At 43.5% G+C, this 27544-nt stretch overlaps 1 pseudogene; it reads left to right on the top strand.

The window, feature by feature from the left end:
- The first annotated feature begins 8485 nt into the window (after positions 1-8485).
- On the top strand, positions 8486-12317 carry LOC117077783 (annotated as a pseudogene).
- The last annotated feature ends 15227 nt before the right edge of the window (positions 12318-27544 follow it).

The following is a 27544-nucleotide window of genomic DNA, read 5'->3' as shown; positions in this document are numbered from 1 at the left end:
ACACAAACGTTTTAATGATAGTCCTTTCTAATGATACTATTGACTTGTAATGTGTGTTGTTTTAGGGTTTAATTTCTGCCCTTAGATTGGCACATGGACTGTGCTTTTAGATAAAATGGCATCTCTCGTCAAAATGTGATCATGAATTCTGTCTGAATGTGTATGTGTCACTGTCCTTGGAGTCTGTCTGTAAGGCGAAGAAGACAAAGCCATCTTATCTGAAGAGAGAGAAGACTTCTGAGGAAGGAGCTGTGAACAGTTCCTGGGGTGAAATGGTGCTCAGGGGAAAGGAAGGGAGGGGAAAGGAGAGGAGAGGAGAGTAGGGGAGGGGAGGGGTGGGAAAGGAGCCTCATCTTGAACTCCAAGCTGCTCAAGATGAATACCAGAACCTAGGGTCCATTTATGTGCTGATGTGCAAATCCTCAGGCTGACTCTTGGCCCAGGACCATGCTATAGGATAGACCAGGGATATCTCCCCTGTTCTTGGTACCCCTCTTTGTGCCGTTCTTTGTGCTATTTTATAGGACCCTCACATTTTAGGCTTCCAGACTTGTTTTCCAAAGTGTTCTATGGCCTGGGTCAGTGGGAATAGAACATTTTGAACAAATCCTTTCACGCTGAGTTAAGACTCAGCATGATTCCTTAGCCCCACTCCCACCTTTATGTTTTAAAAAGGGATACTGAAGTGAGCAATGGATAACCCAAAGTGAGGTCTAGGCAAATATGCAGTACAGCCCCTTTATCCCCCTGACCCTTAAAATAGACATCTGATTGTTTCCATTTCAGCGTCTATTTGCCCTTCTCTGGTAAAAGAACCCCTTTATCCTGCAGAAAACCCAATATCCTTGTAGTTTGTTTAGAGTGAAACTATTTGCCCCTCCTGACCACTGGGCTGGGCCTCCTGTGGTTTAGGCTAGCCAATCAGCATCTATCATCCTCTTAAGCAGAGTGTTTGGATGAAAGGGGGGTACATCACACAAATCAGCTAATCAGAGCCCTCCCTGGGACCTTTTTTGCATACCAGGGAAGACATCATGGGGGAGCACTGATGAAGCTATTTGAGCCCCTGGATCCAGCTGCGCCCCCAATGCATAGAACCCTGCACTTCCCATTTGTGTAAGCCAATAAATTCATTTAAATTCATATTATATACCTTGGTGTATAATAGGAAGGATCCAAAAGAAGTAATCATAATTACTAACTATATTTTCTTCCTCATTGCTGTGTCCTTCTCTCCAAGTCACTCTGAGTCTTTGAAAACAAGTAGAAGTTGAGGCCCACGTATTGGAGAGATTGGATGGAAATAATGATGACACACATCATCATGTGGGAGACATATTTGGGAGTAGATACTTTCTGTGAATCCCTGGAATTACACCATAAAGGAATCTATCCACTCAGTGCAGATATATGGTCCCTCTATCAATGAAATTCATTTCTGCCTAGGACAAATGCAACAGGTTTTAATACAAGAAGGCAGGTGGAAGACCATGGTAGGTAGTTAGGTCAACTATCCGATATGCCAAGGAAGAAAATTTTAGACAAATGCAACCCCCAAGCTGAATAAAGGATGTCTAACTGGAGAAAAATATCTATATGGAAGGTTATCTTGTGGCAACAAGGCAGCCTCAGTTGCCTGGGTGACTCCCACAAGAAGATGTTAGCCGTGAAGCTTTCCTTATAACCTAGCAGGATGGATAATTAGCTCCAGGGTCTGATATCAGGTGCTCCAGATAAATGCTTGCTTGCTATCTTCCAGGCCATAGCAAGGTCAGTTCAATTAAGAAAAAGCCAGGGCTTAGAAGTAGACCCACTAAGCCCTTATCACAGGACAGCTGACTCAACTTCAAATGCAGAGGCATTCCCTTTCGAGAGGACAAATGTAATGCCCAGGGGCTCTGGAAGCAAATAGCAGAGGGCAGTCTAGGTCAGTAGTTTACGTAATTTGGCTGAGGGGGGCAGGGGAAGTTCCAATTTGAAGTGCCAGGAATTCTGGCTGGTTCTCAGGGTAGGGAGACAGGGTATCAGTGGCAGGCTACACATTGGCTGCTGATTCTTGGAAGTCTAAGCAGGTTGGGAGTCAGCAGCACGGTCATCTTACAAGAGGGAGAAAAGTGATGGGTACTGGGCTAGATATCAAAGGTAAAAGTTGACTCCATGCACAGTCAGATGGGAGAAAGGTGTTAAGATATACTAGAAAGAGATAAGCACAGAACTCTTATCTGAGAGTGTCCAGCGGAGTGGACCTGTTGTCATGGCATATACCCAGGCTGGAGAAACCAAACAGAAGCCCAGTTCTGTGAAATGAGCTATAAATAATGCCCAGAACCAATTTTGAAGCAAGCAGAGCCCAACATTGAGCTTCAGAATGTTAAAACAGGGCTCCAGAAATTTCTGCTAAGAACAGACAGCATCTATTGCAGAGAATGAGGCAAGGCTTAGCCTCTAGGTGGGAATTGAGAAGCCCCTTTAGGATAAGAGGGACTAATAGTGGCTGAGATTCCAGCTGGAAATATCACTGCTGCCAACCTGAAGCCTCCCCTAGTTCTATGTATGCCACTATTAGAAATGGGTTTTGATTTTAGCAAAGGGCTATTCCATTCCTTATAAGAAAAATTCCTCTTAGTATACGGATCACAATTTAAATGGTTATCAGCCATTTATACTTAGTATGAATTTGCTTACATATTTTCTCCCTGAGAGTAGGTTTTGTTGGGGGTTGGAAGAAATTATTTATTTAGCAGAGTCTTACTGACAGTCCATGAATCAGGCACTGTGCTATGTACTAGGGATAGAAACATAAGGCAAAGCATCTGTGCTTCATCCCCAAACCATTTTACAACCTTCTAGATTTAAGGTGGAGAGGAAGCCACTAAAAGGAAAGAGATACAGAAGAAGGAAGCTGGATAGATTACAGACAAAGATTTTCTTATTTTCCGATGTTTCCAAATATGACTCATTTCTCCATGGAAATCTCACAAATGATCCTTGTCATCTTCCCACAATCCTTAGCCCAACTCATCCCCAACTCTTCAAAAAGCAGCAGGACTTCCTGGTCCATGCTTCATTCAGGAATAGAGATGCCGGAAAGATCATTGTCCAGTCTCCTTTGATTTATTGTCACGGAAAATCAGGCCTGAGAGGTAAAGTAACCAGAAGAAATCATGAAGGGAGTTCCCTCTGGTTAAAACCTTTTTACCGAATCATAGCATCTCCTAACAGTGGGCCAGGGTGCGGAACGACAATATCAGAGAAACTCTAGGTTGGATTGCAGCAGTCATTCCTTCAAACACTTCACTTGTTTGAACCCCTTGGGCAGGCTTTCAAATCCTTCCATTCTCATTGGTCTATGTAACTATACTACTTTGTCTCATTACTCACCTGCTTTAATTATTTGACTCATAATTGCCAGAATATCATCTGTGTTTTCCTATTTCCGTGACCTTGCTTATGCCACCCTCTCCACCAGATGCCCTAATACCACCTCTATATAAAGAATTCCTGCCAGTTTTTCAGTGCTGTCCCATTTACAAAGTCATCCCCAATCTCACATGAAGACATCTCTAGCTATTTTTGTGCTTGTACCCTTCAAACGGCTGTTAGCACATACCATCTTCTAAGATGGGCATTCTGTAACTGTCTTATGTCTAAATGAAAGACAGGAACTCCTCCCTGTATATCTGGAACTCCCGCAGCTCCCAGCATAGTAAATCCTGGTTATAGTAAATGTCTGATGAATGAATGAAGAAACTAAGTGAATCTGAATTTATGTTGACAGAAAGGAAGAGAACAAATCATAGCAATGCAGTTCTAAAGTTTAGCTTGGCTGGGGCAGGCTGCATAGGCCAGAGAAAAAGAGATAAGTAGGAGACTGCAGGGGAACCCATGATAAACTGCACGGTTATCATGGAGTGAGGAGATAAAAGTAAGATCCGCACCGGGCATGGTGGCTCACGCCTATAATCCCAGCATTTCGGAGGCCAAGGCGGGTGGATCACCTGAGGTTGGGAGTACGAGACCAGCCTGACCAACATAGAGAAACCCCGTCTCTACTAAAAATACAAAATTAGCCAGTCGTGGTGGCGCATTCCTGTAATCCCAGCTACTTGGGAGGTTGAGGCAGGAGAATTGCTTGAACCCGGGAGGCGGAGGTTGTAGTGAACTGAGAGTGCACCATTGCACTCCAGCCTAGGCAACAAGAGTGAAACTTGGTCTCCAAAAAAAAAAAAAAGGAAGATCCGGCCAGGCGCAGTGGCTCACGCCTGTAATCCCAGCACTTTGGGAGGCTGAGGCAGACCGAGTACTTGAGCCCAGGAGTTTGAGACCAGCCGGGACACTGTGGCAAAACCGTCTCTACAAAAAAATACAAAAATTAGCTGGGAATGGTGGCATGCACCTGTAGTCCCTGCTACTCGGGAGGCTGAGGTGGGAGGATCACTTGAACCTGGGAGGCGGAGGTTACAGTGATCCGAGATCATGCCTCCGCACTCCAGCCTGGGTGACAGAACCAGATCCTGTCTCAAAAATTTTTTTTTTGTTGGAAGGTGTTTTGTGGAGACATCTCAAGGCCACCAGGGCTGTCAAATGGCAGCCCAGGCAGGGCTCTGGAGCTCAGCTAACCTCACTTCAAACACTCCACTGTGATGTATCTTGTATTTGGGGGTTTGCTATAAGATGTATCTTGAAAAGAAGAACTTGCTGTTTAAAAAGTGTTTTATATGCCCCAGAAACGCTATTCCTTTCATTCAAGAGAAATGAAAATATGTCTGCACAAAAACTTGTATTTGAATGTTCATAGCAGCATTACTCATAATAGCCAAAAGATGGATACAACCACGTGTTCGCCAACTGATGACTGGATAGACAAAATGTGGTTTATCCATGCAGTGGAATATTATTGTTATAAAAAGGAATAAAGTACTCATACATGCTAAAAGTGAGTGAACCTTGAAAGCATTATGCTGGGCCGGGCGCGGTGGCTCAAGCCTGTAATCCCAGCACTTTGGGAGGCCGAGACGGGCGGATCACGAGGTCAGGAGATCGAGACCATCCTGGCTAACACGGTGAAACCCCGTCTCTACTAAAAAAAATACAAAAAACTAGCCGGGCGCGGTGGCGGGCGCCTGTAGTCCCAGCTACTCCGGAGGCTGAGGCAGGAGAATGGCGTGAACCCGGGAGGCGGAGCTTGCAGTGAGCTGAGATCCGGCCACTGCACTCCAGCCTGGGCGACAGAGCGAGACTCCGTCTCAAAAAAAAAAAAGAAAGCATTATGCTATGTGAGTGAGGCTAGTCGCAAAAGACAACGTATTGTATTATTTCATTTATATGAAATATCCAGAATAGACAAATCCATAGAGATAGAAAATAAATTAGTGGTTGCAGGGGTTGGGGTGATGGGGAGGGACTGCTAATGGGCACAGGGTTTGTTTTAGGGAGGGCAAAAATGTCCTAAAATTAGACTGTGGCAACGGTTGCCCAACCTGTAAATACATTAGAAACCACTGAATTGCACACTTTAAAAGGGTGAATTGTATGGCATGTAAATTATATCTCAAGAAAACTGAGATTTTTTGTAATAAATGTATATTAGAATATCTTACTCGAGGGCAATGGAAATTTTGTCCCCCAGGGGAATTCAGCAACGTCTAGAGACTATTTTTTTTTTTTTTTTAAATAGAGACGAAGGCTCACTATGTTGCCCAGGGTGGCCTCGAACTCCTGGGTTCAGGCAATCCTCCCTGGGCTCTAGCAATCCAAAGTGCTAGGTTTACAGGTGTGAGCCACTGTGCCCGGCCATCTAGAGACTTTTTTTTTTTTTTTGAGGTGGAGTTTTGCTCTCGTTGCCCAGGCTGGAATGCAATGGCACGATCTCAGCTCACTGTAACCTCCACCTCCCAGGTTCAAGCGATTCTCCTGCCTCAGCCTCCCAAGTAGCTGGGATGACAGGAGTATGCCACCACATCTGGTTAATTTTTGTATTTTTACTAGAGACAGGGTTTCACCAGGTTGGTCAGGCTGGTCTCAAACTCCTTGACCTCAAGTGATCCGCCCACCTCAGCCTCCCAAAGTGCTGGGATTGCAGGTGTGAGCCACCACGCCCAGCCTAGAGACATTTTTGATTGTCACAACTGGGGAAAGGATTACTGGCTTATGGTAGGTAGAGGTCAGGGATGCTGCTGAAACATCCTACAATACACAGGCAGCCCCCACAACAAAGGATCATCTGGCCCAAATGTCAATAGAGTTGAGGTTGAGAAACCCTGTTCCAGGGTATAATGCTTTAAAATAAAGATTGTTCCCAATTTTTTCTTTTTACTTTATTTATTCATTTTAAGACAGGGTCTCTCTGTCATCCAGGCTGCAGTTCAGTGGCATGATCACAGTTTGATGCATACTCAACCACCCAGGCTCAATCAATCCTTCCACCTTAACCTCCCAAGTAGCTGGGACCACAGGCACATGCCGCCATGCCTTACACATTTTTTCTATTTTTTGTAGAGAAAGAGTCTCGCTTTACCCAGGCTGGTCTCAAACTCCTGGGCTCAAGTGATCCTTCTGTCTTGACCTCCCAAAGTACTAGGAGCCACTGCACCCAGCCTGTTCCTATTCTTTTTATCAGGGTTGTTGCTCTTTTATGGCATTTGCTACCTACCCTCATCCCCTATACACCTGTAGAACTCTGGAGTTGTTTCACATCTTTCATAATTGACTTCTCAAGGCTAACGTGGCCACTAGGACGTGTGAATCCTGGTGTCCATGTGTTTGTAGCAGCAATCAGCTCCTCTTCTCTCGCAGTCATTAGAAACTACTTCAGGATTACAGTCAGAGCTCTTAAAAATATGTGACAAACAATTAATTTTTCAAGATACTTATGGTTCTACATAACAGGCAGGGGCTATCTTAACATTCTAAATAGAGTGTCTTATTTTAGAAAGTAGAGAAACATTTATATTTTATATTCTATAAGATTTAATATGCTTTAAAAAGAGAACTTACATGCAATGCTTACACAAACCAGCAAGTCAACATGTATTTACATAAAAGGTACATTATAAAGTTAGGGGATCCTTGAGTCCAGGCAAGTATTTACAGCCCAGATCCAAAGGAAGCTGAGTGTTTATGGAGAGATTTTTGTGACAGGGAAGTTGAAGTTCATGGAGAAAAGCCCTGTAGAGGGCCAGCTCTCTACAACATTGGGAGTTCTGAAACATTTGTTTTCAGAAGTTAGACCCTCCTTTGGCTGCTTTATTGGTTTCTGTCAAGGACACCTGTCAGATGCTAGAGGCATTGTTCTTTCTAACTTAGTCCTACCAGACTTCAAAACCTATTCTCACAAAAACAATTCTGACAAGATCTTCACCTGAAAGTGTACATGTCTGATCATGTCTACATTTTACCTTTCTCGAGAGGGCATGTATTATAAAAGCTATCAGAGACTTTAGCCAAAAGAATGAGAGTATAAATTGGAAATTTCAGACTTACTAGATGGGGCTATAAAGTTAGCACATTAAAGAAACCTTGAAACCAGCCCAAGTTTCCCGTAAAACGAAGCTTTAGAAACTTACGTTTGTCTTGTCTGAGTTCCTTTCTCAGGAGACTGACCAATAGGCCCCTAGATGGTGTCAGTGGGGCTGGGGCTTTTGAGATCAACACAACCTGCTGCCCGTGACCAACTCCTCTTCCTTAACCTCTCTGATTCCTGTTTTCCTTTCCGCTATATAAACCCATAACTTTAGTCAGTTGAAGGGACAGATTTCCGACTTGTCTCTCATCTCTTTGTTGACATCACCTGCAATAAAGCCTTTTTTCCTGGGCAACACTTGTCTCAGTGATTGGCTTTCTGTGTGATGAGCAACTGGACCTATGCCGAACATTTAGTGTTTGGCAACAACATCATGAATGAATCTCAAAATAATTACACTACATGAATGAAGCCAGATGAAAAAGAGTATATACTGTATGGTTCCATTTTTATAAAATTCTAGGCCATACAAACAGAAAGCAGTCAGTGGTTGCAAGGGGATGGGAAGGTAGGAGGAAGGGATGGGATAGAGGGATGACAAAGGGACATGAGGAGACTTTTGGAGGTGATGCATATGTTCACTATCTTGATTCTTGTGATGGTTTCATGGGTGCATGCATATGCCAACAATCATCATATTATCTACACTTTAAATATGTGTAGTCTACTGAATAACAATTATAACTCAATAAAGTCGTAGAAAAAAATTAGGCTGACAAGATTAAATAAAAAGTACTATGCAGGCCAGGCACAGTGGCTCACGCCTATAATCCCAGAACTTTGGGAGGCCAAGGCGGGTGGATCACTTGAGGTCAGGAGTTCAAGACCAGCCTGGCCAACGTGGTGAAGCCTCCTCTTTACTAAAAATACAAAAATTAGCAGGGCGTGGTGGTAGGCGCCTGTAGTCCCAACTACTGGGGAGGCCAAGGCATGAGATTCACTTGACTCTGTGGAGACACGGAAAAGGGTCAATCGAGTCTCCCCACTAAGAGCAAGGACACCCACGTCTGTGGCTGGTGCTGTGCCAAGTTCTTCGAATTATCACATCTTCTGCTCCACAAGAAGAACTGTACTATTCAATTAGTTTTATTTGTAAATGAAAATCCAGCCTCCCCACCCGAAACCTTCTCCCCCAGAGTCCCTCCCAATAATCCTGATGAACAAATGAATGAAACAGTTAACAAAACAGATCAAGTGGACTGCAGCGACCTTTAAGAACACAACAGACTCAACAGGGAAGAGTCCATGGAGGTGGAGGCCCCGGTAGCTAACAAAAGTGGCAGCAGCACTTCCAGCCGCAGCCACAGCAGTATTGCCCCAAGTGGCAGCAGCAGCAGCTCCCCTCACAGGTACCTCAGCGATCACAGCCTCTCTACCTCAACTCGGGGACCTGACAACACTGGGCAACTTCTCCATGATCAACAGCAACGTCATCATGTAGAACCTCCAGAGCACCAAGGTGGTGGGTCCCAGTTCTCCCAGAAAGCGAGGTGCAGCGGGGCTTCCGGGAGCAAGCTGGCCGTCCCAGCCCTCATGGAACAGCTCCTAGGTCTGCAGCAGCAGCAGGTCCACTAGTTGCAACTGATCGAATAGATTTGTCACCAAATATTGCTGTTGGCTTCTCAGAATGCAGACTTGCCAGCATCTTCTCGTCCTTCTCAAGGTACTTTACAAACATCTGCCAACCCCTTGTCCATGCTAAAGTCCCATTTATCTCAGCAGCTGGCAGCAGCAGCTGGAATGGCACAGAGCCTCATCAGCCAATCTGCCAGCCTTAGTGGTGTGAAACAGTTACCCCTAATCCAGCTACTTCAGAGTAGTTCTGGCAACACCATCATTCCATCCAACAGTGGCCTTTCTCCCAATATGAACATATTGGTGGTGTCAGTTACCACCCTGTCCTTGGAAAAAGTGGCTTCAAGCACTGCGGTCTCCATGTCAGTAACCCAGCAGTCTCATCATCATCCTCACCAGCTTTCGCAATAAGCAGTTTGTTAAGTCCTGCATCTAATCCACTTCTACATCAGTTGGTCCCCGCTAACTCGGTTTTCCCCAGCCCTTTGCCCGACATCAGAACAACTACAGAGGATTTAGACTCCTTGTCTGCCTTGGCCCAGCAAAGAAAAAGCAAGCCACCAAATGTCACTGCCTTTGAAGTGAAAAGTACTTCCAATGAAGCATTCTTCAAACACAAGTGCAGATTCTGCACAAAGGTCTTTGAGAGTGACAAGTGTCTTATAGATCCACTTGCATTCCCAAACTGGAAAGAGGCCGTTCAAGTACAACATCTGTGGGAATGGGTTCTCCACCAAGAAGAATCTGAAAGTCCACTTTCAGTGCCACAAAGAGAAATACACTCATACCCAGATGAACCCTTATCCTGTGCCTGAGCATTTGGACAATATCCCCATGAGTACCCACATCCCATACGGCATATCCATCCCTCCAGAGAAGCCAGTCACCAGCCGGTTAGACACCATACAAGTCCTGGTTACTCTGACCACTTCAGTCAGCCTTCCATTGCCCCCAACCCTCCCAAGCCTCATACTCTTCATCAAGACAGAAGAGCCAGCCCCCATCCCTATTAGTCATTCTGCCACCAGTCCCACAGGTTTAGTCAAAAGTGACTCCAGGGTCGCCGAGCAGGCCACAAGAAACCTAGGTGGGCTCCCGGAGGAAGCTGAAGGGTCCACTCTGCCATCCTCCAGTGGCAAAAGCAAAGAGCGGTGTGGTCACCAACTCAGTAGTGACCTAACGGTGAGCAGTAGTGCCCTGAGCTCCCAGGCAGCAGACTGGGGGCCCCTGGGGAAGCACCACCACCTTCACCAACCCTTTGTTGCCACTCATGTACAAGCAGTTCAAGGCCAAGTTTCCTTTTGGGGGACTCTTGGACTCAGCCCAGGCATCAGAGACATCCAAGCTTCAGCAACTGGTAGAAAACATTGACAAAAGGCCACTGACCCCAGTGAGTGCATCGTCTGCCACCCAGTTCTCAGCTGTCAGAGTGCCTTGTAAATGCACTATCGGACACACATTAGGGAGGGGCCTTTTACGTGTAAGATCTGTGGCCAGGTTTTCATCACAAAAAGGAATCTTAAAACCCACTACAGGATCCATCGTACTGTGCCCCTGCTCAGAGCCCAGCATTCCTGCCCCATCTACCAGAAGTTGACAGACGAACGCTGTCATCCTGCAGCAGCACACTCGAATGCATATGGGAGGCCAGGTCTCCAACACCCCAATCCCCAACAGTTACTCCGAGTCCATGGAGTCTGACACAGGCTCCTTCAATGAGAAAAATGTTGATGACCTAGACAAACTCTCCAATGAAAAAATGGAAGACTGTCTGAGGGCAGCTTCCCTGATATGCCCATGTCTGCAGAAAACTCCCAAGACAGCTTATCTTCTTCACCTTTGCCCCTAGAAATGTTGAGCATCACTTCTTTGGACAATCAGATGAAGATGATGAATGCTGGCCTAGTGGAGCAGCTGCGGACCAGCCTGAAGTCAGTGGAGAATGGGTCCATCCAGGATGATGTCCTGATCAACGATTCAGCCTCAGTGGGTGATGACATGGAGAGCCAAAGTGCTGGCAACCCAGCCATCTCAGAGTCTACGTCTTCCATGCAGGCTCTGTTCCCATCCAACAGCACCCAGGAGTTCCATAAGTCACCCAGCGAAGAGGAGAAACCACAGAGAGTGATCCCAGGCAAATTTGCCAATGGTTTGTCTTTCATTCCAGTGAATGACGGGGCTTTGGATCTGACATCTAGTCACATAGAGAAAATCATCAAGGAAGATTCTTTGGGGATCCTCTTCGCTTTCGGAGACCAGGGTAAATTTAGAAACACTACTTGCAGCATTTGTGGCAAAATATTTGCTTGACAGAGTGCCTTGGACATTCAGTATAGAAATCATACAAAAGAGAGACCATTTATTTGCAGTTTGCAATTGTGGCTTTTCCACAAAGGGTCATTTGAAGCAGCATGTGTTGGCACATCAGATGCAAGATCTACCATCACAGCTCTTTGAGCCCAGTTCCAACCTTGGCCCCAATCAGAACTCTGTGGTGATTCCCGCCAACTCGTTGTCATCTCTCAGCAAAACGGAGATCAATGGCTTTGTGCATATTTCTCCTCAGGACAGTAAGGACACCCCCACCAGTCACATCCCTTCTGGGCCTCTGTCTTTCTCTGCCACATCCCCAGTTCTGCTCTTGGCTCTGCCGGGGAGAACTCCTAAGTAGCACTACTGCAACACACGTGGCAAAATCTCCTCCGCGTTGAGTGCCCTGCAGAACTCACACTGGAGAGAAACCCTTTGCTTGCACTATTTGTGGAAGAGCTTTCACGACAAAAGGTACAAAAGGTACACATGGGCACTCACATGTGGAATAACACCCCTGCGTGACAGGGTAGGCAGCTCTCTGGGGATGGGCCCATGACATTTCTAGGAGGCAATCCCATCAAGTTCCCAGAAATGCTCCATAAGGATTTGGTGGCAAGATCAGGAAGTGGGGATCCTTCCAGCTTCAGAATGCAGCACCGCATTCCAGCGGGTTGACAATGAAGGCCAACGGGATCTCTGTCATTCAGAATGGTGGCATCCTCCAATTCCTGGAAGCCTTGACATTGGAAACAGCTCACCTGTTAGTGGGCTGACAGGAAATCTGGAGAAGCTCCAGAAGTCAGAGCCCACTGCTTCTCTGGCCAGACTGGAGAAAATGGCAAGCAATCAGAAGAGAACCAACTTGCGCTTCACCTGCTTCATGGAGGACAAGTTAAAGCGGCTCTGACTGGAAACATAGCATTCATTCCTGTTCAGAATACAACCTATGGTGGCCTCCTACTCCTTGCCCCCATACCCCTTCCTTCTGGTTCCCCAGATCTATGAATTACAACATTATGAAGACATTCTTTTGTACCTTGTTCAACTTTGGAGTTCTAAGAAAGCTTATTTATTAGCGATATAACCTTGCTTTGCAAACGGAATGAAAGTATTAACTTTGGTCTTCTGTTTGGGGACTAAATACTAATTAACTAGAGTGCTGTAAACTTGCTGTGATATTTATGGCAATTGCAAGTTGCTCTGCTAGGAAGTTGTAATCTGGCATTAACTTATTTTTTATATCCACTTTAATATGAATCTGGTGTTGACGCAATGCCTCGGTGATGCATTAAATCTCTAATAAAGTGTATATAAATGTACACTTTGATCCCACTGGAAATTTTATCAGCAAACACGTCTCATGTTTCAAAACAGATTTAAGGAAAGGACTGAAAGTACAGACTGAACAGTGTGGTTGTTTGACAGGTTTTTTTTTATTTTTATTCAAAAATTCAACCTTTTTTTGTTTTGTAGATTTAACCATTTCCATTTTGAATTGCTATTTGTATTGTGCTTTTTACATGCATCATCTTCAATATTGATACATTTCTGCACAGTGATAAGCACGCAGAATTCTTTAGAGAAACAATTGTTGTTTTGGTAGTTGAACTGAGACGTAACATTTTGCCGTATAGGTATGTTCACGATAGAAAATTTGTGCTAGAATTTCACAAGGCTGCTAAGCATAGCATCTTGAACAACGTTCAGTAGAGAAAATGTAAATGCTCTTGTATATACAATAAGAAACGTCACTTTCATTCAAGTGTACATATGCTCCTTACAAGAGTAAATGCTTCTTCTTGATCAAGAGTGCAGGAATAGTGTTTATTTTGTATTAGGTATGGAAGAAAAAAATGGACTGTTATATGCACTTTCTTGGAAAGTTGAAAGGAAAGGGGAGGAGTTCAGTTTCATTTAATACTTATTAACAACAGATAAACTGTAATTTACTCAAGCAGTCAAATACATTTTTTTGCAACAAAAAAAAAAGCCCTGTGCAGTTTCCAAAGGGAAGTTAAACTTGCAGGTTATAGAGATGTCAAAGCAAACTACAAAAATAATAAAATAAAATAAAAATAGGCCGGGCACTGTGGCTCACGCCTGTAATCCCAGCACTTTGGGAGGCTGAGGAGGTGGATCGCCTAAGGTCAGGAGTTCGAGACCAGCCTGGCCAACATGGTGAAACCTGTCTCTATTAAAAATACAAAAATTAGCTGAGCATAGTGGCGCGAGCCTGTAATCCCAGCTACTCAGGAGGCTGAGACAAGAGAATCGCTTGAACCCGGGAGGCGGAGGTTGCAGTGAGCCAAGATTGTGCCACTGCACTCCAGCCTGGCGACAGAGCGAGACTCTATCTCAAATAAATAAAAATAAAGATTAAAAATAGGGATGTCAAAGCAAAATTACACTCTAAAAATACACTGTTCTAAACTTCATCATAACTGGAAAAAAATGTAATTGGTATTTACATGGCAAGAGTGAAATGTAGTTCTACATCTAGTAGGCACTGGTTCAATAAAACTGAAGTAAACCTTGGGTGGAGGCTTGGACCTATTCCCTCTTTGCTGGTTCACTGGGCTAACATTGGTCTCTTCTGAACCTGAAATCAATGCGTTCCTTAAGTCTCTTCATTCATTCTCTGCTCTCTCCAAGATTCTTTATGCTCAGGCTATGATTAGCCCAAGGACAGGACTATGTTTCTCTCCAAGCTCCCATCCTATATCGCTACCTGGATGTTCCCATTCAGATGTCCTGAAATCACATTAAATGCAATATGTCCCCAATTCAGTTTCTTCTACAAACTTCCGCAGTTCCCAAGTTCCGCGCAATCCAGTCTACTCTGTCCCCTGTTCTCAGATATCTTGTAAGCAAAGGATTACAGTGGGTCATGATGAACTGGATGAAGATGGGGAGCTGTACAGGACATTGAGCAACTGCAGTGTCCACAGCCACACCTGGAAGGCCATCTGTCACTTATGCCACCTAGATGAGAGCCCTGGTGTCTTAAAATCTACCTTCATGGGTATCCTGTAGATTTCATTCAGGAGGGTGGGAAACAGCAGGAACAGAATGCTGGTTTCAGATGGTGACAGTCTTGAGGCCACTGATGTTCTGGTCAATATACAGTTTTCAGCTCTGCTACAAAGAGTTTCAAATGAAAGTAGGGAGTTTGGGGGTCTATTCTCATTTGTACCCTGTATATTTGTGTGGTGCTTACCCAGGGCTCAGGATGGGAGTACTGGGGCCTCAGGCACAGGGTCTCTCAGGCACCCCACTAACATGGGATCAGAAGGGACGGCTGCTTTCCCTTGACATCTGGACATGTACCCCTGTAAATTGCATGTTGGTGTGGGGTCCCTCAGTCTGGGGACAGAATTCCACCCACACAAACTTTCCATTAAGTGAAACAGGACCTTCAATGTCTGCAAAGCACCAGGGGGGCTGTACCAGTTCATCATACAGGCTCCTAGAGACATTTCTAACATTTTTTTCCCAAGAATTGGGACGCTCCTGGCCTTCCCAACAATGAGCGTGGCCTCCACAGGGCAGTGGCCCAGAACACAGGGTCTACTGCAGCCCGCAGGCCTGCAAGCACAGCCTTGGGGCTTACAGGAGCTCTGTGAGTGTCAGGCTAATCCCTGAAGGGAGGGAAGAACAGAGGGAGGTCTCTCAGCCCACTGGTGAGGAGATTGGCTGGGGCAGCTGGCTTCATGGTACATTTGGTATACCCCAGCTGGGCCCACAGAAGACACATTCATTTATTGATGTATATGATGCATACCCTATATTACCAGAGTAATTTACAGGTTGTGAAGCATGTCATTTCATATATCGCTTCATCTTCACAAACACTAGTGAAGTTAGAATCATTGCTCTGATTTTTCAAATGAGGAAACAAGCTCAGAGAAGTCCAATGGCTTGTCCCTATCACACAGCCTGATGGAGAGAAGTCACAAAAATACCTCTACCTTCTCACTGGCCGATTCGCTGATGCTACATTTGGTTCCCATTTGCGAGTTAATTAAATAATGTTAGCATTTATAATTGCACTATTTACAGACAATGAAGAGAAGCTTTGGGGGGAAAGTTGCCTTTCTAAATCTCTCTTTCTCTCTTTCTCTCTTTGCCCCTCCCTCCTTTACTTCCCACTGAACTACATAGTATAATTGTTTCCTGCCCCAAAGTGTAGGCAACTAATTGTGCTATGAAGTGTTCTTAAATGCAAAGCAGATCTGAAGAAAAGGTTTGTTGGGTAGAGAAAAGGTTTGGTATGCACACAATCATACAGCTTCATATCTATAACCACAATGCCTGAGTTTCACCATCAGAAATTAACGTCATGGGATAAGAATTTTACACTGGCCCAAAAACATTATCTCCAGATTCAAAAATTGGTCTTAAAGGCCATATGTTTTCAGGTATTATCAATCCCACAAAGACATGAAAGGGCTTATTTGTTTGTCAGCCCTGAAAGTTAGTTGCAGAGAGAACTGGAAGACCACGAGAGAAGGCTATAGCTGCCGGGAGGAAAGGAAAGTTCTAGACCTTGAATCCCAGCCCCAGGAGACCAGGCAGAACCACAGCGGTGGCAGGAAGTCATTGGATACTGGGAGGCAGGGAGGCTCAGAGAGGAGAGACAGAGGAGGGATACAAGAAGACAGGGTTGTGTGGGGGCCACAGGCCAAGTATCGTAGAGAACAGAGCCCACAACAGCTCACCCTGATTCAGGCTGAGGCTCAGTCACTTCTGCCTATAACACAGTCCTCCCTTTCCACATCTGTTCCATAAAGCTAAAATGAGGATAGTCAGTTAGATACGTATGAGGGTGTGGTATGGTGGGTGAAATAAGATGCTATGTGTGGAAGTCATTTGAAAATTGTCAGATGGGCTGGGCACAGTGGCTCACACCTGTAATCCCAACACTTCGGGAGGCGGAGGTGGGCGGATCACCTGAGGTCAGGAGTTTGAGACCAGCCTGACCAACATGGTAAAAGCCCATCTCTACTAAAAATACAAACATTAGCTGGGTGTGGTGGTGGGCGCCTGTAATCCCAGCTACTCAGGAGGCTGAGGCAGGAGAATCGCTTGAACCCGGGAGGCAGAGGTTGCAGTGAGCCGAGATGGCACCATTGCACTCCAACCTGGGCAACAAGAGCAAGACTCTGTCTCAAAAAACAAAACAAAAAAACAAAACAAAACAAAAAGAAAGAAAAGTTTCAGATGCTCTACAAACACACATAGAAATAGTTGAATGACAGGGGCTTGCCAGAAGCCCCGATCCCTGGTTGTGCGTGCGTGTGTGTGTGTGTGTGTGGTGTATGTGTGTGTGTGTTAGAGAGAGCAAGAGAGAGAGAGAAAGAAAGAGACAGAGAGAGAGAGAGAGAGAGAGAGAAAACTTCCACAGGGACCTGCATGCCATTCATTCCACAAGGATATACAGAAGCTGACCCCTGTCCTGCTGGGCACCAAGTTGTCTGACGCTGGGCAGTTCAGAATGTAACTTTGCCTTCTGGTGTGAGATCACACAAACAGCACTGGGCCCTGCAGAAAATACCCACAGGCCCTTGGAGTCACAGTCTCAATGGTTCCAAACACTCATGCACTGTGCCCTATGTACTCCAGTTTTAAAAATAGAATCTTAACCTCTAAACTGGCTACACTAGACCCAGATTAAAGTGAGTGCTGTTTAGAATAAATACTTCAATCTTATCAGGATTGATAATATCTAACAACGGCCGAGGTGCTACAGTTGCAGCACTCTGGGCCAAGGTGGGAGGACTGCTTGAGCCTAGGAGTTGGAGGTTACATTGAGCTATGATCTCATCACTGCACTCCAGCCTGGACAACAGAGCAAGACCTTGTCTCTAACACACATGCATATATACATACATATAAACAAGTGGGCCAGAGGCAGTGGCTTAGGTCTGTAATCCCAACAATTTGGGAAGCTGAGGCAGGTGGATCACTTGAGGTCAGGATTTCGAGACCAGCCTGGACAACATGGCAAAACCCCGTCTCTACTAAAAATACAAAAATTTTAGCCATAGGAGTGATGGCACATGCCTGTAATCCCAGCTATTCAGGAGGCTGAGGCCCAAGAGTTGCTTCAATCCGGGTGGTAGAGGTTGCAGTGAGCCAAGATCACGCCACTGCACTCCAGCCTGGGCAGCAGAGCCAGACCCTGTCTCAAAAAAAAGGCGGGGGAGGGGCGTGTCAGAATGATGTTTAAATTTTGAGATAACATTATTGGAAGAGTGCAATAACTGACATTGAAAAGGACACTGATTGTTTCTAAATCGTAAAGTTTTATGGATTGTCTTGTGCATAAAACATTTTAGCCGCCAGTTGTGGTGGCTCACACCTGTAATCCTAGCACTTTGGGAGACTGAGGTGGGTGGATCACTTGAGGTCAGGAGTTCAAAACCAGCCTGGCCAACATGGCGAAACCCTGTCTCTACAAAAAATGCAAAACATTAGCAGGGTGTGCTGGCCCGCGCCTGTAATCCCAGCTACTCTGGGGGCTGAGGCAGGAGAGTCGCTTGAACCCTGAAGGCAGAGGTTGCAGTGAGCCAAGATCGCGCCACTGTACTCCAGCCTGGGTGACAGAGCGGGACTCTGTCTCAAAAAATAAAATAAAATTTTTTAGCTTGTTTGTTGTCATCTCTAGCCAATGATTGTAACCGCTGTACTGTAACCTCCAATGAAAAAGGACAACTCCAACTGAGAAATCCCCCTCCTTTCCCCTAAACTTTCTTATCAAAGCCTTCCAACTTGTAACAGACTCTTAACACAAACTTTTTCTTGGTGTGCCTTCCCAGGTCAATCCTCACATCTGACTTCCAATAAACCTTTATGAAATTATTCTGCCTCAACAGACTTAATTTTGGTCAACACAATGATTATTAAACTGTCAAACAAAAAGTAGACTCCACTTTGTCACCAAAACCAAAATCAAGGGTTAAATTTGTGAGGGGGTGGGGAGAGGGGGGTAGCAGAGAGATCCAGCCACTCCTCTGAGACACTCATGACGGTCACTGCTAGAGTCTGTACTTGCTGCACCTTTTGTACCCTCTGTACCAGCTGAAAACCAACCATGATATTCTGATATAATAGGAAACGCATATTTAGACTTCATCTCCTGTTCCTGGCACAGAGTTTCTAAAACCCTTGTAATTTCCTGAGTGACAGGGATGGTAAAAGCATCTTTTGTTATAATATTTGGTCTTAGTCCCCGGTTCCTAACACAAGGCTCTTGGAATCTCTGGAGTGATGAGTGTCTTCTGTATGCTAATAATATGACTGGTGGCTGAGAGTGCTAGGTAGCTTCAGGATGGGCTGGTCATGGGAAAACTATGGCAGGATTAGAGGGTTAGGACTTTCCTCCCCACCTGCAACCTCTAAGGAGGAGAGAGGGGCTAGAGATTGAGTCGATCACCAATGGCCAATGGTTTAATCATGATGAAGCCTCCATAAGAACCCATAAAGTGCCGAAAGACTTCCAGGGTTTTAATCCATTCCCAACTATTTAATTTTGGGCAAGTTGCCTAAGCTCTCTGTGCTTCAGTTTCACTCTCTGTAAAATGGGAAAATAAAGGCACCTTCCTGACAGTGTTACTGTGGAGATGAAATGATTTAGCACAGGTAAAGTGTCTGTAACAGAGCCCAGCTGCCCATTGACAGTTAGCTCTTACTATTAACCAAGGCCCTCGGGACAATGGCTTCTGCCACAGATAGACAGAGTTTGAGCCTTGAATTCATTATCCACTAGTTGAGTGACCTGGAAGCAAGATCACATATCATCTCTGTGCCCCAGTTGCTTTATCTGTAAAACAGAGGTCACAATGGGGCCAGCACCTCCTCAAAAGATATTGTGAGAATTAAGTTAGAAAATTTCCAAAAAGCAGTTAGCACATCCCCAGCACTAAATACCTAAACAACAGCAAGAGTGTTCATAATTAATTAGCTAAACTGATGCTACCTGGTGAGCCCAGTGTCTCTTCTTGGGTAAGTCAATGCTGTTCCACTTGCCTGGTGTCTTAGTGGTTTTGTGTTGCTATTACAGAATACTTGAGACTGGGTAATTTATAAAGAAAAGGAATTTATTTCTTACGGTTCTGGAGGCTAAGTTCAAGGTTGAGGGGGCACATCTAGGTAGGATGGTCTTGCTGGTGAGGACTCTCTGACAGTCCTCAGGCGGTGCAGATAGGTATCACATGGCAAGGGGGCTGAGCGTGCTAGTTAAGGTCTCTTTTCCTCTTCTTATAGGGCCACCAGTCCCACTCCCATGGTAACCCGTTAATTGATTAACCCTTTAATCCATTCATGACAGCAGAGCCTTCATGGCCCAATCACCTCTCAAAGGTCTCACCTCTCCACATTACCAAATTGGGAATTAAACTTCAACATAAATTTTGGAGAGGACAAATACTCAAACCATAGCAGTGACCTGTCTTCTCTGAGTCTCATTCAAATGCCCACCTTGGAGGACATCTGTGCATCTTAGTGATGTTTGCAATGTGCCTGGCTCCCAGCCATTCTTCAACAAGAGTTTTCTAAGAATCTGCTATGTGTCTGAGTGCTGTTCTAGGTGCTAGGGATACAACAGAGAACAAAACCAACAAAGTCCCTGACTCACCCCAGAGGCTACAGTAAAACTCTGGAGCCCAGACCAAACTGGCAGAAAATTAAGAATTCTTCCTGAACTCAGCATCCCAGATTTCCAGGCTATGGTCAAGACCAGGTGGTAAAAATTTCTCCTTTCCAAGTTTAGATTAATAGGAGAAAACATTTGTATGAAGTTAGTTCTCTGGGTTTGTGTGACTTTGATCATTTCTTATTGATCCATCTCTCTCTCAAAGGGTAGCCACAATATTCTTTTGTCTCTGTCTTTTGTGTCATTTGTCATAAGAGGAAGAATCATAGGGTAAAATGCAGGCATACATCCTATAACCCTGTTGTTTGAGTCAGTCTCACAGATTGGTGAGTTTACAGTTCTCACCGGACCAGTTTCCATTTGAACCAACTTTGCTGTGGGTCACCAATGTTTTAAAAAGATGAGATTTTTCTTCCATCTTATCTTGTGTCTTGAGAGCTTGACTTGGATCCAGTGAGAGCACGTTCTCCCTGGTTTTTCTGCTGGGGTTGCAGGTTGTTGGGCTTGCATCTGTAGGTGGTGAGCTATCAGGATGAGAACCCGGGATACTTTGCCTAGCAACTGTGCTAATTTTCAGAGCTGAGTCTGCGTCTTTTCTCTTTGCCGCCTATTTGTGCTAGGGAAAGTCCTATCCCAGTATTGCCTACCTGGTGTCACAGATTAGTGGGTCTGTGATTGAAGGTGTCTCACTTTTGTGGAAGACTGGAGTTTCCTTACCACCTGTGACAACGAATGTCTTCATATTCCATGTCTATCTTTGGGAGTGACCTATTCGGAATCACAGGGGCAATATCATCTGCACCCGTTTCAGGGATGTCTCTTTTGTCCATGGTAAAAACTTATCCTCAGCCTGGAAATTTGCCTCTGAGTCTTTCCATCAAAAGGCTTTACGGTTTCTGGGAGTAGGTGTATCATTCAGAGGTCCTATCCACTGATGGCCAGACACAGATCCTTTGGTTTGACATCTAAAATAATCTTTAGAGAGCACTCATCCGAAACAAATATCCTCTTGGTACCCATGGAAAGATAAGATGCAAAGAAGAAAAAAAGAAATGGGAGAGTGCACTTCTGAGAGCAAAAACCCCCTTAACTAGATTAGGAAGCAGAAATCAGACTTAGAATAAAAGTTACGAATTACAAAAGACATTCAGGCAGGTGTGGGACTTATACAAACACTGATAGCCAGCAACTAGCTAACAAAGCCGCCCAACCTCTGACCCCCCAAGAATACACAGCAAGGTTGTTTTACTGCCCCTTACTCTATAACCAGTGATTTGTTTTTCTAAGACCACCAGAGCGGGCACAAAAGAACCAGCGAGTAGGCAAGTGTAGGAGCAAAACTGCAAGTTTATTTTGGTCACCTAAGGTGTGGGGAAGAGGTCTGTCGGCCTCCCGCAAAGAAGGCCGACAGAGTCCCCCGGTGGGGCTCTCAGACGGAGTTCCTGCAGTCCTGACATCCCGACAGGAGTGGAGGACTGAGGAAGGCCGCGAGTAGCGTCTCTCCGGAGCGGCTTTTCTAGGAGTGGGAGGGCAATAGGCAGGGCACGGGCGTGTCGGGGGCGTTCCGCAGGTGCAACCAGGTAAATCTTGGTCTCTTCAGATTGGCATCACCTGGCGCATGCCTAGTTGGTCTGCACCTTCCCGGGTCGGCGGCTGCATTTTCGCGGCACGGGAAAAGTTGGGGGGATGAAGAACCCGGAAGTCCACCATCTTGCCTCCGTTCGTCCAAACAACCAGTCCCCATCAGCTCCAGACATTCCCACGCAATTCCCATTGTGGATGCATTTTGGACCCCCACCACAAAGAAATCTGCACTTTCTAAAAAACGTAAGTAACAATTGCCCTGGGTTTCCAACAGTAAGCAAATGTGCCCTAAATCCCTCTCAGAGAAAATCTACAACTTTTCTCTGTCTCTTGGAGTTATAAATCTTACCATATTTTAAAAATGTAAACATCCAGGCTGGTGCGGGGTCTCACATCTGAAATCCCAGCACTTTGAGAGGCTAGGGCAGATTGATCCCTTGAGCCCAGGAGTCCGAGACCAGCCTGGGCAACGTAGCGAAAAGCCCATCTCTACAAAAACATGCAAAGTTAGCCAGGCATGGTGGGGTGCACCTGTGGTCCCAGCTAATGAGGTTTAATGAGGTATTATTTATACCCTTATTAAACAGGTAACCTTAATTTGTCCATCTGCCAAAAACACAATTGGATTTGACTATTGTATATAAACTAGTGAGCTTTTCATTACTACTTTTGCCTGATTCATAGCTAAAAATTTTAAATGAAAGCTATAAGATCTCTATTTGCATTTGCCTGTACATTTGTCTATGTATGTATGTATATATGCTACGTATATGTTGTATTTTCTACCTTGCAATAGTACTGTCAAAATTAACTCATAAAATCCTGTAAAAGAGCTCTGCTTTAATTGGCCTAAAATAAATTAAACACATAAATTAAGCATTTCTAGAACTCTTAGAAAACTAGAATCCAATCCATTTTATTTTTAATTCACATAATCTAGGATAATCTTTGGTAAATAAAGTTAGGTTAAGATTGCTGAGTTAAGATTTTTGGTTAGGTCAGGTGTAGTGGCTCGCACCTGTAATCTCAGCACTTTGGGAGACTGAGAAGGGAGGATCGCTTGAGCCTAGGAGTTTGAGATCAGCCTGGGCAACCTAGTGAAACCCCATCACTACAAAAAATACAAAAATAGCCAGGCGTGGTGGTGGGGGCTAAGGTGAAAGGATCACCTGAGCTCGGGAAGGCCGAGGCTGCAGTGAGCCATAATTGTTCCACTGTACTCCAGCCTGAGCAACAAAATGAGACACTGCCCTAAAAAAAAAAAAAAAAAAAAAAAAAAAAAAAAAAAAAAAAAAAAAAGATTATTGGTTAAATAAAAACAGCATGTCTTCAGGGTTGATGGCATTAAATATTATACAGACATGTGATTTTATTCTCTTGGGTTTACAGGTTAAATAATGTTATATTATCTCTACTAGGTATTTAAGATTTAAAAATAGGGCCGGGCGCGGTGGCTCAAGCCTGTAATCCCAGCACTTTGGGAGGCCGAGACGGGCGGATCACGAGGTCAGGAGATCGAGACCATCCTGGCTAACACCGTGAAACCCCGTCTCTACTAAAAATACAAAAAACTAGCCGGGCGAGGTGGCGGGCGCCTGTAGTCCCAGCTACTCGGGAGGCTGAGGCAGGAGAATGGCGTAAACCCGGGAGGCGGAGCTTGCAGTGAGCTGAGATCCGGCCACTGCACTCCAGCCTGGGTGACAGAGCAAGACTCCATCTCAAAAAAAAAAAAAAAAAAAGATTTAAAAATAATAAATTTAAGCTAAAAACCAAATGTACAATAAAAACAAATTGCTGGTGGGTGGGGCAGGAGGATCACTTGAGACTAGAAGTTCAGGCCAGCCTGGGCAACAAGGTGAAACCCCCTCTCTACAAAAAATACAAAAATTAGCCGGGTGTGGTGGCATGCACCCGTAGTCCTAGCTACCAGGGAGCCTGAGGTGGAAGGATCACTTGAGCCCAGAAGGTGGAGATTGCAGTGAGCCATGATGGCGCCACTGCACTCCAGCCTGGGCAACAGAGTGAGACCCTGTCTCAAAAATAAATAAATAAATAAATTGCTTGTGTTTATCAAGCACACCAGTAAAAACAAATCTGGGGAGCCATGTGTTTAATTTTTTGGGTGCTTTGTTCTGTAATGTTTGATACTTGCCTAATATACATGTGTTATAAAATTGGTCAGCAAGAAAAAGAACTTAAGATGATAGCTAGCTTTGCTAATGCCTTGTGAAATTTTCATGAACAATTCATGCATAGTTGTTAATAACAAGTGAATTAAATGAATATAAGTGGGATAAAAGTTTATAAATAAACCTTCCAACAGTAACTATTGTATGTTTTCTTGATTGATTTATTTATTTTGAGACAAAGTCTCACTCTGTCGCCTAGGCTGGCGTGCAGTGGTATGATCTCACATCACTGCAACCTGCATCTCCTGGGTTCAAGCAATTCTCCTGCCTCAGCCTCCCGAGTAGCTGGGACTAAGGCGCCCATCACCACGCCCAGCAAATTTTTTTTCTTTTTTTTTTTGTATTTTTAGTAGAGACGGAGTTTCATCATGTTGGCCAGGCTGGTCTTGAACTCCTGACCTCAGATCATCTGCCCGCCCCAGCCTCCCAAAGTGCTAGGATTACAGGCGTGAACCACCACGCCCAGTCTATTACATGTTTTATAATATGTTTGCTTGAAAATGGTTCCAAAATCTTTTTGGTAACTTGAAATCCTAAAAGTATACTAAGTTACATTAAATGATAGATAATCATTGAATATCTAGATCATTAACAAATAATATAAATCGCTGCAACATCAATTGCTAAACATAAGTTTAAATTCATCTACTTTTGGCTTCTTAATTTTTACAAAGCTACTAAAGATATTGGAACCTGTTGCTAAAAATATCCTTTGCCACATCAAAAAATTATACTACCAGGAAGCGTATATGTCTAGGAATTATGAAAGGGTGTATCCATAAATTTGCTAATCTACTACAAAATGTTGGTATATGACAGTTTACACTTCCTTGCTTTCTAATTTTAACTGAGAATGAAGACTACTAAGGGTTAAGAATTCTAATCAATATATTTAACTACCAGGAATAATAAGGATAAAGAAAAAATTTCTATATGCAAAATGTGCAAGGAAAATAAGATGTGCTTTGGTAAGGAAAGGTATGAGGTATGAAGGGTGCATTTTTGTTAAGGGAAAAGGAGAGAAATTTTGTTCTAGTTCAGGGGTTACTTAAATTTTGTCTTGAAAGGGGAAAATAAAGGACAAAAACACAAAAACTGAAATGGATATAAAATGTAAAGAAAGAGACAGAGAGACACAGAGAGAGAGAATCTTATCTCCTGTGGTAGAACAGGCCTTAGCCTGTCATTTCAGCTTGTCATTTTAATGACAATTAAATTGTCGTCTATTTTAATTGAATGAGTTTATTATAAGAGTTTTAAAATTAGATTTAATATCAATAATGTACTATACAAAACTATAATTGAATTTCTTTCTCTATTAAAATGAAAAAATTGGATTATTGTAAGGAGGTTTTCTTTACCTATTGAGTAAGTAATAGAAAACAAAGATTCTGTGTCTTTTCAAATAATTTCAAACATACACTTAGATAAAAGGAACAAGTTTTAGTGTTTGAAAACACAGTAGGGTGACTATAGTTAACAATTTATTGTATATTTCAAAAACAGCTAGAAGTGGCCAGGCATGGTGGCTCATGCTTATAATTCCAGCAGTTTAGAAGGCTGACACGGGAGGATCGCTTGAGCCCAGGAGTTCAAGACCAGCCTGGGCAATACAGTGAGACCTCATCTCTACAAATAATTTAAAAAGTTAGCTAGGCATGGTGGCATATGCCTGTGGTCCCAGCTACTCAGGAGGCTGAGGTGGGAGGATCACTTGAGCCTGGGCAGTTGAAGCTGCAGTGAGCCATGATGGCACCATTACACTCTAGACTGGGCAACAGATCAAGACCCTGTGTTAAGAAAAAAAAAGGCTAGAAGAGAAGATTTGAAATATTCCTAACACAAAGAATGATAAATGTTTGACATGATAGAAGTCCTAAGTACCCTGACTTGAACTAAGTATGCATGTATCAAAATATCACCTGTCCCCCACAAATATGTGCAGTTATTATGTATCAATAAAAGTTTTTAAAAGTTATTTTCTGTGCTTCATATTGTCTTTACCAAGCCTTTGATTACTTAATGAAATGGAATTTTCTCAGTATTGAAAGAGCTAAGCAATTTTTTATACATACGTTACTTTCTATACTTGCCTTTGAAATCTTTTATTGTCATTTTGGTTTAAATAGATAACTGAGTATTATCTCATATAATCAGGTTTTTTTATCTCATGTGATCTCATATGATCTCATATAATCAGGTGTTCAAACCTTTTGACATTTTTTTACAAACTTCCCCAAATCAAATTCTAAATGAAATCCTTTTTTGCCTCAAACTGACTGAGATTTCCCAGAGGGCCCCTGTAAAATCTCGAAGGACTTGTTCTATCACCTTGTAAAAGAGAAATGCTAAACTAATTAGATTTATTTAATATGTTAAATTATATGGGAATCATTGTGAAATATGAATTGATGCTTAACCTTCTTTAGGTTATATTTGTAAATATCTATGTATTAATGTAAGTGTTTCAGGCCAGGCATGGTGGCCTGTAATTCCAACACTTTGGGAGGCCCAGACAAGAGGATCACTTGAGGCCAGGAGTTTGACCAGCATGGGCAACACAGTAAGACCTACGCCTCTATGAAAAATCAAAACATACATGTGTACAAGTGTTTTGGAAATTGTATAATGTTCCTAAAAATTTGTCAATGTCTTTACCATCTATATCTTTCAGTATGATATTAGTCATAATTCCAGATATTATGTTAAAATATCCTATGTCACAGAAATAACCAAATTTCATCATCAATTGCATTATAATGAGTTAGATCTTTAGCCATGGCTATTTTAAGTATTTTGTCATTCACAGACAATTATTATTTTGGTTTTTCTCTGATAGATTTTACAATTACCTGTAAGCAAAAAACAAAAGTGCTCCATCTTCAAAAGGATTCAAACAAAAGACTATGACAAGTATTCCAAAGTATGGATTTCTGATAACTTTAAGATCATTCCACTGAACTTGGCCAGGCACTACAGCTCACACCTGTTATCCCAGCACTTTGGAAGGCCGAGGAGGGCAGATCACTTGAGGCCACGAGTTCGAGACCAGCCTGGCCACATGGTGAAACCCTGTTTCTACTAAAACTAAAAATTATCCGTGCATGGTGGCAGGCGCCTGTAATCCCAGTTGCTCCAGAGGCTAAGGTAAGAGAATCGCTTGAACCCAGGAGGTGGAGGTTGCAGTGAGCAGAGAATGCACCACTCCACTCTAGCATGAGTGACAGAGCAAGACTCCATAAAAAAAAAAAAAAAAAAAATCTGAGTAAAAATTCCCAGAACTCCGGTTTAAAAAAAAAAAAAATTCTTGTGATTTTATAAAGCTGCTAACCCAAGATCAAGTGCGACAAAAATTAATTACATGGCCCTGAATAAACTGATGAAGATGATTATAATTTTTATGACTTTCATTTTGAAACATTGTAGGTTCTTTAGTGTTTTATTTTCCAGATTTAAGAAAACCCTTTTTCTCTTTTCTCTTAAACTATTTATAACTTACAACAATTTGATAGATTATATCTTTGTAAGTGAAAAGAAAAAATTTATTTTTCTCCCTGTCTCATCCTTCCAGAATTCAGAAACTCTTATTAAATATTATTTTCATGGTACTATAGTTATTGCATATGTTCAATAAGGATCTGTTCTGTAATAGGATACATGATAATATAGTCATTGCATAAGTTCAATAAGAATCTGTTCTAAAACAGG

Source organism: Trachypithecus francoisi, unplaced genomic scaffold, assembly GCF_009764315.1.
Source record: "Trachypithecus francoisi isolate TF-2019V2 unplaced genomic scaffold, Tfra_2.0 Lachesis_group6, whole genome shotgun sequence".
Lineage (NCBI taxonomy): Eukaryota > Metazoa > Chordata > Mammalia > Primates > Cercopithecidae > Trachypithecus > Trachypithecus francoisi.
Note: the sequence above shows the minus strand (reverse complement) of the source record. Positions and strands in the feature narration are given on the sequence as shown.